The 10,459-nt window shown below is 34.9% G+C and overlaps 1 non-coding gene across 1 annotated transcript; it reads right to left on the bottom strand.

Moving 5' to 3' along the window:
* Positions 1–5,869: 5,869 nt before the first annotated feature.
* Positions 5,870–5,988, bottom strand: LOC113503235. Its single transcript, XR_003401419.1, has one exon. It is a non-coding gene; the product is annotated as a 5S ribosomal RNA (ribosomal RNA).
* Between the last annotated feature and the right edge of the window lie 4,471 nt (positions 5,989–10,459).

The raw sequence follows: 10,459 nt of genomic DNA, 5'->3' as shown, positions 1-10,459 counted from the left end.
TTATAGAGAAAGAACTAGCGTTAATGGGCATGCACGTTCATTTCAGATTTCTTTTTTTATTATTTCACCTGCTAATTGCGGATAAATTTATCTTTATCTCATTGTATTTTCCTAATACATTTGTATTTAATACAACTGGACTATATTTTCCTTCTTCAAGTCTTTTTGAAAACTAAGTCAATGTTTGATCAATACGAATGCTCAAAAAACATCGATAAGAATCTTAGAGAGTACACGTACCAAGAAGCGACAAAAGCTCACCAAAAATATAACACACATGTCCCATTTACAGACAATCACCATGATATAACAGTGGAAGCATGACGTCACTGCAATCAAACATCAGACCCTGTCTGAGGCCGTCTGACAGTGATGCAGGGATCCAAACTGGAACGGAAATGATACGGATACATGCCGAATGGAGAATGGAAAGTGCCTGGATACAGCGAGATGGCACTGGTACTTATAATCACGTAAATATTGACTACATGGATAGACGAGTGGTTGAGGCCACCAAGCCAAGCCCTCGGTGTATGATGTGTAGCAGGTTCGATCCTCAGGTAGGGCAGGCGTTTGTGTTATCTACGAATGCTTGTGCTGAGTCTGGGTGTCTTTAAGCAGGGACTTAAATGCTTGTGAAATCCTGCTACATAAGGATTTAATTAGTTGCTGCAGGAGTATTTTTTTTTAATGTAAAGAATTTTCATGTAGATTACTTTATTTACTGGACAAGGGACTCCAAGTCTTCATCAAGCGGTGAACAAATAGAGATCCTGGTAGTAAGAGTTTCAATGACGGTTATGCCCAAGTTGCTAAGTGCATTAGAAAATTCTATTCCCTTCTGTCCCTTGTCACTCTCATCTTGTTTTCATTCAAAAAATGAGTCTCCTTTCTAGGTTTACCTCCTTTGCCATTTTGCAACATTTTCTATTTTTTTTCGGGCGCGAAATCATCAAATGTCTCTCTCCGCCTTGGGATGAGTGAAAGTGAGAATTTAACTGACTAAAACCCAACCATGTTACCCTTTCGAACAAACCGACTGGATCGACTCATCTGACATCACTTTGTCGGACCATATTTTACAATATCAACATTTTTGGTCAGAACAAAATTTACCTTGTTTCAGTTATTACCGTTACGTCATCTCCATCTGTTCGTTCGTTTACGTCTAGCTTCCAAATAATGTTTATAACGGAAATCATCTCACATCCATACTGCGTCAATAATAATGATGTATACACAAACAAACGTGTTTAATTGTTGTAGATGTAATTTCCTCTGCATCTAAATGTGGTTCTGATTTATTATAATTGTTTTTACACTGTTTAGTCTGGGGGAATTTTGTTTGTTTTTAAAGAATTTTATTTGGAATTTTTGTCTGTCAAAATAGCAGGTATGTGTTATAAATCATATTGAATTAGTGTTTAGTCGTCAGACAGCCATTAATTGTAGTGTTTGAGTAATTAAATAAAAACAGACAAAGACGCAATAGCGGGTTCTGGATGCTAAAACAGAAATGTTCCAAAAAACATATTTATTTGCTATAAAATGAGGTAAATGAGACTTTACTTAGAATCTTTTGATATTGTCTCCAAAAGTATACCTATTTATTGAAACGTCAACCAACTTCAACAAGCCTAAGGCCTCATATATACTCAATTTGTTTGTTTCTTTTTGCATGATTGTTATCTCATAACTTCAGAATGGATGAACTAACTTTTTTATTTAACTTAAAATATTTATCATATTTTGGTCCCACCAAAAATTCACTAAGTTTTACTGAGTATTTTATATTTGAAGTCGGTTATAATACATGTTTTTGTTTTAAGAATAATATTTTCATTGTTCAAAAGTACTCTTTTTTTGTCCATTCTACTATCTTCCAAAACCCTTATTTATCACATTCACAGAACACATTAAAAGCCTCTGTCACAACAATGCTAACGTGACATAAGTTAGAGAGTAAACAAACATTTGAAACCATATTTGGAAGCCAGAAGCTTTCAGTCAAGTCACGAAATTAACGCTAATCATGGTCCAAGTTGTAAGTTTAACAGGTTTTGGCCTATCAACCATATTTTTTCATAATATTCGACAACTTTCACAAAGCTCCTTCTAGAGTCAAACTGTCAAAATGCAGTCAAAATGCATTGCATGTATTATGAGAACTAGACTACTGATAAACATACTTATATATTACTTAATACATAAAATAATAGATATAGATAATTTAGCTGACCAACTAAACGTGGTTTTGCCATAGAAAAAATGGGTAATTATCATAGAGTGGTGAAAATTTAGGGATTGTATGTATTTTTGTATGCATAAAAAAATAAAAATTAAAAATGAAGTCCTAAGAAATAAAATAAAAATTGGAGATTTGAGAACCCTCCCCCTTTTTTGGAGTCGGTTGAAAAGGCGTCAGAATTAAACACTAAAACAAATAGAACTAACTTTAACATTGAATTAAACTAACCTAACCTAAGCTATATATTACACTTGTTCGCCTAACTTAATCCTAGAAATAACAAACATTTTTCTGAAGCGTTTAAATCGCTCCCTCTTTCTTCTTTCACCAAACCTCATTTCTGTTTATCTAAGGCCCTTCATATGACAAATTACTCCCCTACTGTGAATCTCACTAAAACTGTTTGTGTTAGAAAGTTTTTTGTGCGGACACACGTTTTCTAACAGAAAAAATAATAACATTACGCTTTTCAAGTCGAATCCGACACGCTTCGCATTTGTTTTGAAAACAAAAGATTTTCGACTCCGAAGCGTAGTTTTAACTTCCGTATTTTGTTACAAAATGTTCGTTTATTTGACAGGTTGACAGGAAACTTTCTTTTTAAGTGTGTTATAAAGCATGAAATTGCAGGCCCATGTTGCCCCTAGACCAGTTGTTTTCAACAAGCGTAGTTATAATTTTTTGTAATAAGTTACATTGGTCTTTGATAAGTCACATGACAGACACATAGATCACATGATGACAATTATAAAATGTACCTGATTCAGGGGCTTAATTGTTCAAAGATTCATTCAACGCTATGAAAAACATCAGTCGGTAATTACAGCAGGCACTGGAGTAAAGGCAAGAGTCGATTTATAAGATCTTTGGGTGTGTGTTTTCTAGCATCAGGTGATATGAGTTACTACTAATAAAATATAATTATTACTAAGATAAACAAATAAACAATCCTTCAGAAAACAGAGCTTTAAAATAATCCTCATTTGTATGACCTAAATTAAAACATTCACAAAATTATTAAAACAAAGACATATTTCGACGTTCCCTCACCGCAGACCTACATCACAAGCCGACACAAACATTCTTACATAACTAAAACAATTCACGTTTTAAAACATTTTTAAATTAAACCTGCAAAAACCTACCTTGATCCACAGTTACACGGTTTGTTTTCGCATAGCAGTAAAGTATGGGATTGCGGGTAGAGCGAAATTCACGGCCTACTTTCGTTGATGCCTGTCTGAATTGAGAACACCGGTTGAAATTCGATTATTACGATTTTCAGAGGTCACAGCTACGAATGGGATAGAACTGGCACAAAAGTGGAACAGGAGAGTTAAAGGAAGTGGCAATCATCTCCGGTATGGATAGTGTCATAGGTCACTACGCCAATGACCACAATGTGCTACGTGGCTACATTGGACGGTGGGTTCACAGCATATGACCAGCATTGTTGTGATCCATTAATTCTTAATCAAAATCAAGGTGTTCTATGCCGTGGTTTGTGACGCGGGGTTCCAAACATTTGAATCACAAATACGTACTCTACGCGGGAATTCGCGCAGGCTGTGTACACTTGAAATTGTAATCGGGTATCCATGCAGTAAAAGTATAATGTATGGATTAATAATTCCATTACAATAGGTATGCAAACTTTAGGAGCAATTTGTTAGCGTAGGTAAGCATCTTTTAAAATGTAACACGTCATTGAGACCAGTGCCATGGAAGTAGTGGCACTTCCTCTAACGTTCCTATGCTCCGTACTCACAAATTAAATGTCCGGTAAAAGTGGGGGACGTCTATAAATTCATTATATACCAACAACCATGCCGTTAGAGAAATGGTACCGGTGCAGCTGTTAACAAAATGTATAAACAATTGAATTGAACATGTTCGAAACAGATTCTGTCGCGGTTTTAATTTACTTATGATCCTTGCATTTTAGTTGTGATATGTGGAGGCTGAGCCTGAATTCGCGGAAAAATCTGAACAATGTAAGAAAAATTGAATGCCTCAAGTGTAAAAAGGTCACATAATCTTTCACGTAGACTTCAAATCATGTCTTAATCAAGCAAATTATTTAGGCACGTAATGATATCTACGGGCACACGTTATTGTGCCAATTCTCAGGGTTTAGGTAGAGGGTGTTCAAAGTTTTAGCAAAACCTATTTCTCTGCTACGCGGCACCGCTGTCCATCCGTCTGTCACCAGACTTTATTTCATGAACCGTTACTGTTACTCTTATTAGATTATTGATTTTAGGATATAGTGCTGTCATAAATTCGATTGGTGTTTTTTTTTGCTACGTCACCTTATTTGTAACTACAAGTGTCGCAAGCCGGACTCGCACTTTAGCATTTTTCAATTGTTACAGTACATATTACGCTGTAACAAATAAGTGTTTTTAAATTCATAAATACATCAAAACTCCTCGAACCAGCATGCTTTCAAGTATTGTACTGTGTTTTCTTTATCTTAACCTAATTAACGTTTGTACATTAATTATAAACGTATGACGCAACCTAATGGTGTCTACGTGGAAACCGTCACACCGTATACACTATATAAATAAAGACAGAAGGATTAATTTGTAAAACATATACTTTGAAATATTAAATCGATACTGGGTTTCGGGTGGAATGAGGCCCAGCTATGAGGCGCCGTATGCTAGAAAACAATTCAAACAATTTTAATTTAAGTGACAATGAGTAAAAAAATAATTTATTAGTATTAAATTTAACTGTAATTATTGTAATAATTCTATTCCTGCTGATAAAATAAAGATATTAATTTTAGGTGTTTTAGTTAATTATGAAACGTGTACTTAGAAGTCAATATAAAAACAAAAACTAAGCAAATTGGTTGATTACTTTTTTGTGTTATTGTCCGTCCCAAATATCATAATAACTATACAAAAAAATATAGTATCCGCAGATGAAACCGCAGGGCTAAGCGAGTACTCAGATAAATTATAATCCCCTTACCAAACAAAAGACATTCACACATTTTCTCTAATTTTGGAACAAATCTTCTAATCCATTCCTTCTTTGATCTTCTGACTTGCTGTACCGATAATCAACAAATAAAGTGAGACAGATAAAAGCAATGGCGCCATCAGATGACGTATCGCTGCGATTAGGTGAAGCTTAGGGGAAAATGGCGGGGGCTAATGAGCTGACGTATACATACATACATACGTTTATAGGTATAATGTATACATCTCTGAGTACAATGCCCGTCGGGGGCAGGAACAGTAGCGCCCCATAAGGAATATAATATCGAGTGTCAGATTTTTTCAGAATTTAAGTTTACTAATATCCAAGAGACAAGATTTTTAGTTTATTATTTAAAGGTACATAAAGGTATGTTACAATTCTTTTAAGAATAATTTGAAATAATGGTGATTAAAAACGGTAATATGTATAATATATATGTGCAATGTAATGTATTTGCAATTATGCTTCTGTTCATAAAAATAAACTTCATTATCAAAGAAAGTAAAGATTATGGTTTGCAAAGACAAATGTAGAAAAAACCAAGACCAGAAAATAATTATATTTTAATCTGAATCAAGTTTCAATTTTCTTAAAAATAATTTGAAAATATGCAACAAAGCAAAAAGCCAACGACACGCGGTATTCCCAGGCGGTCACCCATCCAAGTACTAACCGCGCCCGATGTTGCTTAACTTCGGTGATCGGACGAGAACCGGTGTATTCAACGTGGTATGGACGTTGGCGACTGAGGCTCCGAATTATTGTAACACTATTCACACCTTGTTTATTTTAAGAACACTTAAATGTCTGTTGCTTTTATCTCCTAAATGATAAGTTTTTAACCAACCAGATAAGACAACATTGATAGCGACTACAAGATTTAACAATGTTTTAAAACAAATATATGTTTAATTTTTAAATAAATATTAACATATTCTTATCTATGAGTAAAATATCGGTAATTAAATTACCTAGCATTTTCAATATTCTGGCCGATTTTTTTTACCCAAAACACGATGTTCCCAAAATGTTTACTCATGATCATTCACGCCAAGAGTTAAATCTGTTTTTATTTAAGTATCGTGAAAACACCAACTTAAATATTTACCATCCGTGTTCATTTTTCGTTATACAATATCAAATTAATAAAAAATATTCGCAAACAAATTCGACCTACTAACACATACAATATAAAATGAACTGTAAAACCACAACCTAAAGTTGAAATTCATTTGTCAAATAACTTTAATACCATTCGATCGATCAAACATGCTTCAAAAACTAAAAAGGCCAATCTGTTCCAAATTTAATCCACAGTTAAAAGTAATATTCTTGTATTTGCGGAAGCGAGATAGCTATATAACTTATAGAGCACCGTCCCTTTCCCACACTTGCACAAGACCCCTAAATTTATCCCCATCTCAGTAATAATAATTAAAAAGGCCAACGTTTTTAACAAATAAACTCTTATAAAAAAATAACAATTAGTATCCTTTCATATGATACCGCAAAGGGGCGACACTGTAGCAAATATTAGTTTAAAATCTATTATGAAGACCTACCCCAATGTTTGAATAGGGTGGCCATAGTAAATAATTTATGCACGATTGAGTGTAGTTCTCGTTTTAAAGGTGAGCTGTGTTTATTTTTGTAAGAAAGGGTTGTCTATTTGTCTAAGTCTCTAAGAAAATTTTAACATAATTTTTGTTAAGTATTTTTATTTAGTAACTAGTTGAGACCTTTGGTTTTGCTCGTCTGAACAACACGACAAAAATCAAAGTTTTTTTAATATTAAATTGGAAAGACTGATTTAGCATCTCATTTCCAAGCTTTTTCAATTGTTTGGTGTAATAAAAAAAAAACAAAACCAAATAATCTATTATGTGAGAAACATAATACGTAGATGATATTAAAGTAATATTAAAAACAAGTAGTTTATTTTAATATCGCTTTACTATGTTATACTTTAACAACTGTATTTCTTAGCTGAATTTGAGCATTATAAAATAAAAGAAAAACATCAAAACTTAACAACCAATTTTACTGGAAAGAGTAACTCCACCGGCTATCGGCATTATCGCATAAACCTCTGATAAAATCCACTACAAAATTAATTAACCAAAAAATACGTATTAAAAAAACAATCCTCCCTAATTACGAGCACACTCGTATCAATCAAAGCTCTCAACTTTCAATAATAAAACTGCAGAGACCCCACAAAATAAAAATATGGTCACTGGCCCTATATTCAAGGGTCCAACACAATAGGGATTACCCCGGGTACACCTGGCGCGTGCCCTTACGATAAAAGCTGCAAATTGGGAACCGTTCCACAAAGATTAATATTTGAAACGTTTAGGAATATTACCGACCCTAACATAGTTGGAAAAAGGCTATGCCGATGAGGAACAAATATTAAAGTCCTTTTTTATAACAATTGAGGATTTTACGGCTATTAAAAGATGTGTTTGGTATTTAATCTGATGGGTAATGACGTGTTCAACAGTTCAATTTAAACGCTCAAATTATTGTTTAGGACCACAGTCCACAGCTGGACATAAATCTCCCTAAAATTAGTAGATAGTTATAGTTAGATCTATTTTAGGAATTTATTTCGAGAAAATGCGTCCCGGTTGGTCCATGCTAGCATCCAGCATTAGTTACCGGAGGAATAAAACTTGCCTTTATTAAGTAAACTCAAATTATTTGCATAGTTTGAAAAGGAATTTCGATAGCACTTTTAAAATATCCCTCTAATATTATAAATGAGAAAGAGAGTGATTGTGTTTGCACTATGTCACTGCGTTTTTTGTCACTTCAAGCCCGAAGGGGTGGACCGATTTCGATGAAATTTAGTATGAAGGTAGCTCACACCTTGGATTTACACATACTCTCCTTTTTTGACTTGATTAAGGAGCGCTAATATTTTTGCAGAGCAAACTATAGCCACTAACCGCGGGCAAAATTGAGACCTAATGCTAGTAATGAAATATAATACAAAAACCAATATACAACACCATCGTAAATATTCAAGTAACTTGAACTAAGCTACATCAACAAAAATGCGATCGGATTTAATTGACAGCTGCATTCACAGACCAATTAAAAAACAGTATCGTATATCAAAAGGAATTAGATACCGTGTTACTGGGCGACAAATTACCCTGATTTCAATGTTTTTTGAGGTATGTCGCAATGTGTGATGAGCGAGTTGAGAGCGAGGTGGGAAATGAATTCGGGAGAAGTTTAATGAGGACAGTGATAGCTGGTATTGTAGGTTAGTCTAGTAGGTGAGTCGTATAGGGATACTGTGCTTGATAGTTGCGTGTTTGATCAGGATAAGGTTCTCAGTGATCCGCGAATGCTTGCTATGAGTTTGGTTTCCTGTGTGCATGTGATTTGAATGTTTGGGAATCTTGTCGTGCAAGGGTTAAATTCCCTAGACAGTATGCTGCACAAATAAATATGTTGCAAATCATACCATATTTCTAACCAAGTGAAGCTATTTCCACATAGACAGACGCCTAGACGGACAGCCAGCAGTACAGCAGAAAATGAGCAAGTATTTTGTCCTTATGTACACGAAACAGGTACAAATAATTTCCCTCGAATCCCCCGATCCATGAATATTTGAAGGGCCTATCAATAAACCAGTTATTTGATTAATTGACTCCAATATGACCAAACAAAACCAAGCCAACGCTAAACGCATAATATTTCCGCATGTTATATATGACACATGCTATAAATAAATCTGGGTTACCGGGTACATCCAGTCTCCCCTCGCCAATTTTTCCAATCTACTATTTAAGAAACGATCCATCATAACAGAATTTGGGGGAAAGCGAATGAGTGGATTTGGGGCCTACCACGAATGTTTAAAGTAGGACTGTAAAGGAGGATTTAATAGTGATAATATTCCATAACTTTCACACAGCGCCATCTAGTTTCAAAATAAACAAAACTTGTATTGAGTACTGGACAACTGATTAACATACTTATTATAACATACATACATAATATGGATAATTTACACCCAGATACAGAACAAATTAACGTACTCATCACACAAATATTTGTCCTGGGTGGGAATCAAACCTTCGATATCCGGTATAGCAGTCAGGGTAACTTACCACTAGACCAAAATGCCAGTCGAAAAGTGTAAAAGATATAGCATGCTTAATGAAGTAGAGCCACATCCCGCCTCTACATATGCAGCGATTTTACTCAAAGAGGTTTGCTGGGCTAAGCGAGTAATGTGTTTTTGAAACCTCACCCGAACAGAAACACAATACATTGTTTTTCTTCGTATATAATTAGCCGACAAATGTGTGAACTGTAAGCAGTAAATCTTTTGTTGTTTTTGAAGAAAATACAAAACTTTCGTGTGAACAAATCGTTTTATTTGTCGAAGAAATGTTTGAGTGACAGCTGTTGTTTTTATTTCTCACTTTCCTTTTTTAACTGATTTCCTAAAAGGGGATAATTACTGGGTTATGTTACTGCTAAATTAGCCCAGCGCTATCTGCTGACAAAAAGCTCATTATCTTAAGTAAATGATGCAACAGTTTCGGATCCAACCGCAGTCCTTAATCCTGAGCTCATAAGGCTGTCGAACTGGGAATATGTTACATGTTAATTCAGAGTATCAGCTATCTTTCGCTATAAGCTGCGAAAGCTTTACCGTATGGCCACTGTGTATGGGGAACTGAAAAGTATTCTGGTAGCCGTAGTGAGTACTATTCTTTATTCTGTGGCCATAGTCTGTAAGAGTCCGGTACACCACTTCTCCTTTCTCAGGACGGATAGTGTGAATGAGGATGTTCACCCAGTTGACCCAGTCACAAAAATAATTTTAGCGTTCTCCAAAACAAAAACTGATGTAACTCTGTTAATACCGATATTACTTCTATACCCCTTCTCCGTCTCCATTTTCCCACGTTTTTATACACTCACTTTCTTGTTGTTTGGATTTTTGCAACTTAATTTTGAAGCACTTCCCGATAAGCTAGCAGGTCGATTTTTTCAGGGTAGCTTCAAATCCGATGACAATGCATTTTCCAGCTAGAAAAACGGCTGACCCGACATTTAAACATGGGTATTTCCATTGCATTATTCTTCGGTCTATCGCTTATCGCATATGCAATTTTGTTCAAACTTGGGTGCCTTTATGCACAGACACAGACACAAGAATTAAATTCACAATCGGTAAAA

This window comes from Trichoplusia ni, chromosome 18 (genome assembly GCF_003590095.1).
Source record: "Trichoplusia ni isolate ovarian cell line Hi5 chromosome 18, tn1, whole genome shotgun sequence".
NCBI classification, from domain to species: Eukaryota; Metazoa; Arthropoda; class Insecta; order Lepidoptera; family Noctuidae; genus Trichoplusia; species Trichoplusia ni.
The sequence above is the reverse complement of the archived record's forward strand: the minus strand, read 5'-3'. Positions and strand labels throughout refer to the sequence as shown.